This window comes from Calidris pugnax, unplaced genomic scaffold, assembly GCF_001431845.1.
Source record: "Calidris pugnax isolate Ruff unplaced genomic scaffold, ASM143184v1 scaffold174, whole genome shotgun sequence".
Lineage (NCBI taxonomy): Eukaryota > Metazoa > Chordata > Aves > Charadriiformes > Scolopacidae > Calidris > Calidris pugnax.
This window is the reverse complement of record NW_015090907.1, coordinates 338,801-348,842: the sequence shown is the minus strand read 5'-3', so window position 1 is coordinate 348,842 and position 10,042 is coordinate 338,801. Positions and strand designations below refer to the sequence as shown.

At 47.0% G+C, this 10,042-nt stretch overlaps 1 protein-coding gene across 1 annotated transcript in view; it reads right to left on the bottom strand.

The window, feature by feature from the left end:
- HIVEP3 (human immunodeficiency virus type I enhancer binding protein 3) overlaps window positions 1-10,042 on the bottom strand; it is a 291,528-nt gene that overhangs the window by 124,555 nt on the left and 156,931 nt on the right. The gene's annotated exons all lie outside the window — the stretch shown is intronic.

Below are 10,042 nucleotides of genomic sequence, written 5' to 3'. Positions count from 1 at the left end.
CCCCGTCCCCCCGCCGTCGGGGGAGATGGGGGGGTGATGCTGTCCCGGAGGGAGCATTCCCCCGCGGCCGCGGGAAGGAACGGAGGGACCCCCACGCAGGACCGCGCCACGGGCAGCCCCTGCTCCCCCCGGGGTTCCCCCCGAGCTCCGGGCCCCTCCACGCGGAGCGGAGCGGAGCGCGGTCCGGGGGCGCGGAGCTGCCCAGCGGCCACCGCCACCCCCACGGCCACGGAGGGAGCCGGGACCACCCTGCTCAAGCTGCCTGATGTAGCCCCAAAACGCACCCACACCCCCTTTTTTTTTTTTAATATCATTTTTTGAGGGGGCTGCTTTTTTTTTGTCTTTTTTGGGGGGGGTTCTTTTTCACTTTTTTGTCCTTTTTCTTTTTCATTTTTTTTTTTTTTACTTTTCTCCCCTTTTTTCCTCCTCTTTTTCTTTTTTGTCCTTGTTTTTGTCTTTTTGTCTTTTCTTTCGGTTTTGTTTTTAATTTTTTTTTGAGTTTTTTTTTCTTTTATGGGGGGGATGTCTTTTTTTTTTTTTTTCTTTTGTCTTGTTTTTTTTTTTTTTCCGGTCTGGTTTATTTTTTTATTTTTTTTTTTATCCTGAGTTATCACTGCTGCAACAAACCAAAAAAGCCTGAGCCCTTGCACTCAAAGGGGGAGACAAAGTGCTCCTTTCAGCCGGCTGCAGCCAAGGCAAAAGGACCAGGCGGGTGGTATCTGCAGAGCGTGTCCCTCTTCCACGTGGTGCTGGCAAAAGGTCTCCAGCAGTGTTTGTCCTGGCTCCCAAGTGGAATCCTGACTCTGGCCAGCCCGAGATGAGCTCAGAGGACAGAAGGAGATAACCATGGGTTTTCCGCGGGGCCAGAGGGAGGAAGCAGGCTGGGGGTTTTTAGAAAAAAGCAGAAGAGTAGCCTTGCATCCCAGGCCGTGTTTACATTTAAAATATATGTGCATATTCAGCAAAATGTTTTGTGCACCTTCTATAGTCATTGAAAGTGTTACCACAGATGGGGTCATACTTATTTTGCTCAGCTCACGATAACTGATTGCCACGATATAAGGTACTCAGTAAAACATTCTGTGGTGAAAGCTGTCACAGCCATCCTACAGCAGCTGCATCTCAGCCCTCCTTTTCTAATGGTGGCTACAGAACAAAATCACTAGTTTAAAAGAAAAAAAAAAAACAACTGCCTCCCCAAACCCCACTATTACCAAGCCGATGTTCTTATCTGACTCCAGATTTTATAAAGTCAAGGTTAAGCCAAAATAAAAGTCACCTCACAATGAAATAATGATGGTGTGAGGTCTCTGTGGTGGAAAGAATTACGCTGGCAGCCAAACGAGAAACTCAGAGGATCTGCTTTTTGGGGTGGACATCAACAGAGTTGTTTCACTCAGAAAACAGCATGTTGCTTTCCAGGACAATTAAAGGTTGGAAACCTGCTATCAAAACGCCAGCCTGGCCTGTCTCCAACCAGCCACAGAGCAAACTCCATATCAACTGCATCCCCAAAATGCTTTTGGTGCTAAAACCGAGAAAATACCATGTAACACAAGCACTTTCCATGTGGATATTATTTCCTCAATAGCCCAGTTTCACACCCAATTTCAGCCTCTCTCATTCCGGACAGAAATGAGAATTAGAGCGTGATGTAAAAACGCTTCATAGTTTTATAGGTTTAATTTTGCTCCCATGCTGCCAGGGTCTCCCCCCCCTCAGCCCCAGTCACTTTGGTGTAAGCAGGTGTGGTTGTTTAAGGTCTTTGAGGAATTGGACGGATGGAGTCAGACACTGGATACACTAATGGGCCCATGAGGACTCTCAACCAGTGCATGTGGAACGGCCTCTACCCTCCCAAAACTCACTCGATAAACACTGAAATGGGGGGTGTTTCCCCCTCGAGTGAACTCTCACATCGGGCTGGCTGCAATTACACAGCTTCTCCGTCCCGGTCGCTGGGATTACAGCCCCAGCTGCAAATCCGGTTTGCTCCTGGCCACAGAGAGCAGGTCACGTCTGGAGCTCTGCACGGACCAACTCTGATGGGCCTCACAAGGGGCTCATGGTCATAGAATCATAGAATCATAGAACGGTCTAGGTTGGAAGAGACTCTTGGGATCATCGAGTCCAACCATCTCCCCTACTCTACAAAGTTCTCCCCTACACCATATCCCTCAGTACCACATCTAAACAACTCTTAAACACATCCGGGGATGGTGACTCAACCACCTCCTTGGGTAGCCTCTTCCAATGCCCGACCACTCTCTCTGTGAAAAATTCCTTTCTAATGTTCAGTCTAATGGTCATCCTGTTGTCCACCAGGACTCCCAGGTCTTTTTCCACAGAGCTGCTCTTCATCAGGAAAAGCAGGTTTGTCATTTGCCAACACAACCCAGCCTGAGCAGGGGGACTGGATACGACATCCACTTTCTTCATCAAACTGGACTTGAGTAGTTGGACAGACACATAATAAATTAAATACAGCTCTGAGGACTATGGACAGAAATGCAATGACCCCTAATCAGAAGCAAAAGTGGTGTCTCATTTACACCATGCCACAGTGGGGTGGGGATCGGTCTCTTCTCCCAAGTCACAGGCAACAGGACAAGATGAAATGACCTCAAGTTGCACCAGGGGAGGTTCACATTGGATATTAGGAAAAAATGTCTTTACAGAAAGGGTTATCAAGCACTGGAAGAGGCTGCCCAGGGCAGTGGTGGAGTCACCATCCCTGGAGGGATTTAAAAGCCAGGCAGACTTGGTGCTGAGGGACATGGGTCAGTGGTGGCTTTGGCAGTACCGGGTTGATGATTGGATTTGATCTTAAAGGTCCCTTCCAACCCAAAAAATTCTATGATTCTATGATTCTATTTCAGTGATGATGTAAGGGCCTCAAATCCCAGCAGCAGCCTCAACATGGTTATGATTTTACTAGGCCAGGTAGACAGATCATCTCCTGGCACAGCTACTTGTTCCTTCCTTTCTTTGCACATGGGGATGAACTGAGAACTGGCCATGAGAGGCACTTGTTAATATATCACCTTCCAGTTTGGGAGGGTAAGGGCATCCAGTGTGTCTGTGGGAGGCTTCAGCACCTCTGCTATCATAAACTCTCTCTCCTTGAAAGACACAGCCCCAGGTATTAATGAAAATGTTGCTTTTAAGGTGCACTACACAGCACCGAACATGGCCACATTTAAAATTTTAATTAAAAAAAAAAAAAAAAAAAAAAATGGACTTTTTTATTTATTTTTATCCAGCATTCTTGACCCTACTTATCACACTAAACACCCCAATGTCGTCTTCCCAGTTATGGAGGTTGATCTTTGTGCTCCAACAGCCAAAAAAGTCAAGGTGTTTTTTTCCCTGATGGGTACAAACACGGCTATTCAAGGCCATCAGCACAAAGGTGTTTGCCTGGTGGCTTTTCTTAGGTGGAAGAGTGCGGTCTTGCTTAAATGGGAAAGAAAAGTACCAGGTTCCCCTGAGACTCCTCTTCCCACTGCAGGGTCAGGAACACCCGGGGTTAAGTTCAGGCCACGGTGGGGAGTTTTGTGGAAATCCTTTGTTAGAAACCAGCATTTAGTCAGGAAAGGGACTGTCCTCAGGCCAAGGATGGTTAAAACAACCACATCTCACTCCCCATTTAAAGGTCAGGCTCTTTTCCTCCTCTGGGTGTTTAGACTGGTTCTGCTGCCTCCCCATCCTTTCCCCACCCCCCTGGTCACCTCAGCATGGCCCAGGGTGTGCAAAAATTACCCACTGCCTGAAAAGGCCTCTTTGAAACTGTTCCCACCCTCTTTTTTTGAGCTCTATTAGTTTTTCCACCATCCCCGTGGCTGCCCAGGAGTTCCCAGCACCGTGCTCCTCAGAGCCTCCTGCAGTGCTCTGCGGGCTCCCAGGCTGGTACCTAACACATCCCTCTCTTCCCTGCTGCTAAAACCCATTAACAGCAGCCGAAAGCACCACCAGGACTTTCAGCTTTTCCATACACACAGCAGCTAGAACGGCCAGTTGAGTAACAGGGCAGGAAAGAAGGTTCCCCCTGAAGAAGCCCCGCGCTACAGCGTGGGAATCGGGGGTTTTGGTATCAGTTCACTGATTTGCCATCGACAAGTCACTTCACCTTTCTGTGTCAAAGTCTTCCCACATGGGGAAACTCTCTGGGGATGAACAAATGCTGTTGTGTGTTTAGTCTTTCTTTTTTTTTATAAAGCCCCTACGTCCCAGCACGAGCAATCATTCTCTGGATTGAAGAGGGGACGGGGAATACAGTTTTTATGTCATCCTTCCCCTGGGGAGGGCTGGAGCAGCAGAAACCCGTGAATCAAACATGCTGCAGACTTATTTAATGACCTGAACTGTAAATCCCTAAAAGTGAAACGAGATCTTCAGAAGTTTTAGGCATGGTCTGCACCACCGACAAGCCCTGAGCTCCCCCTGCTTTTGGAAATCTCACCTAAATCCTGAGGAGTGTTTATTTTGGACAGCCTGACCCCAGGAGCCCACGTCCCTTCTCTGCCATCACATCAGCCCCCAGGAGCCTGATGCCCACTGAAGGGCAGTGCCTGGTCCCAGCTGGGGCTTAGCTCCCCCAGCTCCCCAGGATCCTGGACCTCAGGCACCGCAGGAGCTCTGCGCCTCACTTTCCACAGCTGCAAAATGGGAATAACAGAGTTCCTGAACTCAGAAGGTCCCTGTGCTTGTTAAACGTTTCAAAAGCATGAGGGAGAATCTTCAATTATCCAAAAAAAAAAAAAAAAAATCACTGCAAAGTTTCATTATTATTCCAACACTTTCATTAAAGACACATGTCCTGGTAAGTAGCAGGCATGAGGAATCATTATGCTAATTTTAGACAGAGCATCTGCTCAATGTTAAATCTGAAACTTTGTCTTGAAGAAATAATTTAAATTATTTTTCTTCAGAATTGACATTTGTCAAACAATATGTTGCGAAAAGGAGTCGCAGCCAGCTATGAGTAATCCGAGCGAGCACACGAGCTCAACCGCGGCACCGAGCGCGCAGGGAGAGGGGCTGCTGCGTTTTGGCATGGCAGGAATTAATGAGGGAAATAGCCAGGCTGATGAGCTTCCTGCCCCGCAGCTGCCTCTGCTGGTGGCACAGACCCTAACCTTGGGTCCTCCCGTGCCCCTTCTTGCTACCATCACTCCCAGCAGCCGGTTTCCCCAGCCTGCCAGCTCCCTGCCAGCTCCCCGCACCCTGCCCAGCATCTCCCTGGGAGAGAAAGAGTCTGGAGAGAAACTGGGACCTCTCCCTTCAGCCACATGTGGACCTATAAAGCCCAAACGGCTTACTTACTTAAACAATACTTAATGCACCGCTGGAATAAACAGAATCCCACACTGGCAGGAGCTGGAAGGGACCTCTGGAGATCATCTCCTCCAACCCCCTGCCAGAGCAGGGTCACCCACAGCAGGTCCCACAGGAACATGTCCCCGAGGGTTTGAATGTCTCCAGAGAAGGAGACCCCACACCCTCTCTGGGCAGCCTCTTCCAGGGCTCTGATACCCTCACATATAAGAATTTGTCCTCATGTTTAGATGGAACTTTCCATGTTCAAGTTTGCGCCCACTGCCCCTTGTCCTGTCCCTGGGCACCAATGACCCCATCGTCTTGCCCCCCAACCTTTAGCTATTGCTCAGCGTCGATGAGATCCCCTCTCAGTCTGCTCTTCTCCAGCTGAACAGCCCCAGGGCTCCCAGCCTTTCCTCAGCAGAGAGATGCTTCAGTCCCTCATCATCTTCGTAGCCTCTGCTGGACTCTCTCCAGCAGTTCCCTGTTCTTCTTGGACTGGGGGAGGGGGGCCTAGAACTGGACACAAAACGGCATACATGTCTTCAGGAACCCTTTTACTGTATTTTTCTTTTTTGCACAAGCACCTGAGCAGCTTCCTGCTCCCAAACCCAGTTCTACAAGGTAGGAATGGTCAGGAGATAACATCTTCAGAGCTATGAGCCCAGACACTCTCAGCTGCCAGCCCTGTTTGCACTGGGGGCAGGGACTCTGCTACCTTCCAGAATGTTTCTTCCCCTTCTGTTTTTTGGTCCAACCTTCCTATTAATTTTAGGCCAGTCGTTTCCAGCATGCCTGGGGAGCCCTGGGGATCCAGAGCCAGCTTCTAAGGGGTTTGTGAATTGTAACTAAGAAAAGCAAACCCAGCTTAAATTTGCTATGCAAATGTCTGTGCCCCACTGCAGAAATGTAAGGTTTACAAATTGAGAAAAAAGGTTGCAAACCACTGACATAGACCAATATACGGCAAACACCCCAATAACCACATCAACACACGTGAAACAAGGTATTACAGAGCAGGCCCACACCCAGCAGAATGGGTGTCTATACATACCAGTGTTAATTTAAAAATTAAATAAGCATTTTTACCATATATTTTGAATTGCGCTGTATACACAGGAGTCATCCCCCCTGCTTCCTCCCCCCCAAATAGTGCAAAAATAAAAGTTCCATTTTGCTTTTAAGAAGTTAAATGGTCACGAATTGCCATCAAAGAGTCAACTGGATAAGGTCTTTTGAATTCTACTGAGCAGAGATCCCGAGTCCCGTTAGAAATTTCTCATCTCAAGTATCCGAAATGCCTGTTTGTAAGATCAGCCACCAATCCCCGAGCAATCACCACAAGTATTTGTCAGTGTTTTACACAAAAAATTTAAAAAGGTCATCAAAATTCAGTCATGCTGCCTAAAACCTGTTTCTCTTCAAATTTGACCCTGACTGACAACAGTTTTGAAGTAATCACAATCATTTCTGACTGTGAAATTCTCATGCAAACATCCTGCTTAGATTCGTTTTCCCTTAAACACATCCCAGCAAAGGATGCCCTTCCCATGAATTCCCAAGCGGGGATAACACTGTGTCCATAACCCCAGGGCTCTGGGAGGCAGGGGGTAAAAGTGACCAGCAGTGACCAGCAGAAAGATGGGGCTTCCAAGCACCAAACAGGAAACCAAGCTAAAGAAATTAATAACTAACAGAAGTATAAATAAAATCCTCAAAGGGTGGGGGAGGCAATAGAGAAAAAACCAAAATGACCACATACCCTGGAGAAAGTCTGTGTGTAAAAGGAAACACAGGGCTTGACCTTCCCCTGGTACCAATTCCTTCACTCCCAGTTTGCTCCAGTGCAAGTGAGAGCTGAATAAGAACCCCAATTTTTTTGTTCCATTGCAAAAAAGGACCATCACGTGCCTTGCTGCCTATTCACACCCAACCATCGACCACCACCAGAGAGTAATCCCACCAAGGCAGCCTGATCCGGGGTCTGGGAAAAACAGCCTGGTACACCCCCGAGCTGCTGGAGAGAGCAAAGTGAAGCCAGGCTTGGCTGATGGAGCTCCGGGGAAGCCCGTTATTTGAATGCCGAGCTCAGGGAGTGCAACGGGCTTTGAGTTTTCAGATGAGCTCCACGTTTCAAGTTGTATGTCCCAGCCCACCGACGCTCAGATGTGGACACTCCCCTTGCAGTTCGCATGCCTTGGTGTGTCTCAGCACATGGCCAGCGTGCTGCATATCCTCTGCAGAGGTATAATTCCAACCAGGATTAACCCAAATGCTTGTGTTTTAGAGGAAAACCCCATGCAAAGCAACAGCTGACTGTTTTTCCCACCCCTCCAGGGCAGCATCCTACCAGAGCTCCTGCAGGAAGAGGAAGAGGTGGTGACCATGGGCGGCCTGCCCCATCTTGGACCTTTGGCACTTGCTGGCACTCTGGTCCCATAAGAGCCCACTCGGGTCACCCCGCTCAGCCCAATTTCCCCCCGCAGGTACCTGGGCAGGGTGGGAGCCGTGGCACTGCCCGGTGAGGCTGTGGGACTCTCAGTTCAGTTCCAGGACTTTGCTCCAGCCAAACTAACAGGTTCATTTCCTGTTTTTAAAAATTTTCCTTGGGCACCCAGACCTTCGGATGGGTGGTCTTCCAATGTCACTAGTCTGCACACAGATAAACATACAAGTTTTCCTGATGATTTGCCCATTCATTTCAATGGAGTGATTCTGAGGTTGAATTTGTCCCCAGACTCTTGATGGTGCTTAAATAGAACAGTTTATGCCACACATCGCTCAGGAAGAAGTAAAACACTGAATGACACAAGAAACATTGAATAACGCATCCTCACTGGGGAAAAACTAGATTAAACCTGAAGCACAGGCTTAAATGGGGATATATCTTGACATGGATGAGCACAAGGCCTGGATGGAGATGGACAACAACAGTTATTTTCTTCTAGAAACAAAAACCTGCCTCCTCTGCTGGGACCTAAGGATAAACAAACAACTTTTAATACAGTTCTTCCAAATCCACTATATTGAGCAGCAGTTAGAAACTCTTGGAACTTTTAAGGCAGTAACATCAGCAGTGTGTGTTTGGACTGAAAGTCCACAACTGCCCATACACTGTGAAGCCAGGTAATAATCCATCAATGAATTTTCTTGGAAGAACCATTTCCCAAGATGGGAGCTCTACCAGAAGCTTCTGCTGCTCTTTGCATTAATTGCATTACCTCATTTCTGCTTCTCACTAAAAAAACTCGCCATATTTTGGTCAGCTCATATTCTCTCTTTCAAGTCAGAATTAGGAATAGAAAACCAAAATAGTTTTATTAGTGGACTGTGTCTTTTTAACAAACTTCAATAATAAAACATCGTAAGTTTTGCATCTGTGGCTAAACACAACAGGACCTGGGGAGGGCAGTGCATTTGGCCACTAACTGGCAGCGTCTTTTGATGGAAGCTCAAGGGAGTGCAGGCAGCAGCCCAACACCACCGAAAAAGGGGAAAAAAAGCACCGTTCGGGCAACAACCATAATTTTATAGTTAAGAGAGTTGGGTTTTTTTGCATTTGTAAAGCACGGATTTCAGTTCTTTGATGTATAAGAAAACACACACAGCACAGCTCCAAATTTACAACATTTGTTCTTTAACTGTAGAAATATGCATTCTCTGAATAATAATGCTACAACTGGTGCAAACCTAGTTTCTGCAGCAAGATTGCCTTTCTCATGAGCAGCCTCAGAGCACAGTAACGTAGGGTCTGAAATACATTGCACAAAGTTAAAATTCAGTAAAATTTTAAATGTAGACTACACTCGGAAAGAAATATAGTAAAGTAAAATTATGAATGATTGTTGTACCTGATCGACGTGCTCACCTAAGTCCCATCGGCTACTTAATATATCTCTGAAGCTGTTACGAGACAAGGAATAACAAATCTTTTCTTTCCCATGCATTCTGACATGACGGGCAGGGGCAGCAGCGTGTGGCTGCAGCTCTCACCGCTCACTTGCCCCTGCTTGTTAAAAACTTGGTGGCCACTTAGTAATTTGAACATTGAGGACTTCAAGGCTCCCAGCAGCTTTGCCTCTTTGGCATCTTTGTGTGCTCCTGCGTAGCACAAAGGAAGCCTTTAAGATACAGAGAAAAAGGGGGCTCGAGGTTTTAACCCTGCACACCTTTTCACAATCTGCTATTCTTGGCAGCACAGACCTCTAAGCTATTGCTAATAAAAATATATTAATGTCTGTCTTCTGCAGCGTGCTTCCTGGCTGGAATTTATCTCACCCAACTTCAGATTTCTACAAAGTAAATACCTCCACACCTCCTTTTATGGAGGAAATCCTAGAGTTGATTCACTCCGTTGCAAGATACACATCTAAAGCAGTAGGTGAATCATGCCCCGGAACATTTTTTCCCCTCTGCTGAGTGCAAAGGGAGAGTGACTCCTCAACTGGAGAGAGATGAGAGGAGTCCCAACCCTGCTGCTCACTCTGCTCCGAAACTCTGGCAGCTTGCTCTTAAAAGGCTGTGAGTACATGAGTGTGCATTATTTTACACTTCATCAAACCACTAGAAGTGTCACTTGACTACCCTCGCTGTGGTTACTGTGTATTATACATACATTCAGTTGTGTATCATTTACCAGTGAACGTCATGCAAAAAAAAAAAAAAGAAAAAAGAAGAAAATTTTGGAAAAGAAAATTAAAAAAAAAAAAAACCCTCCAAAAAA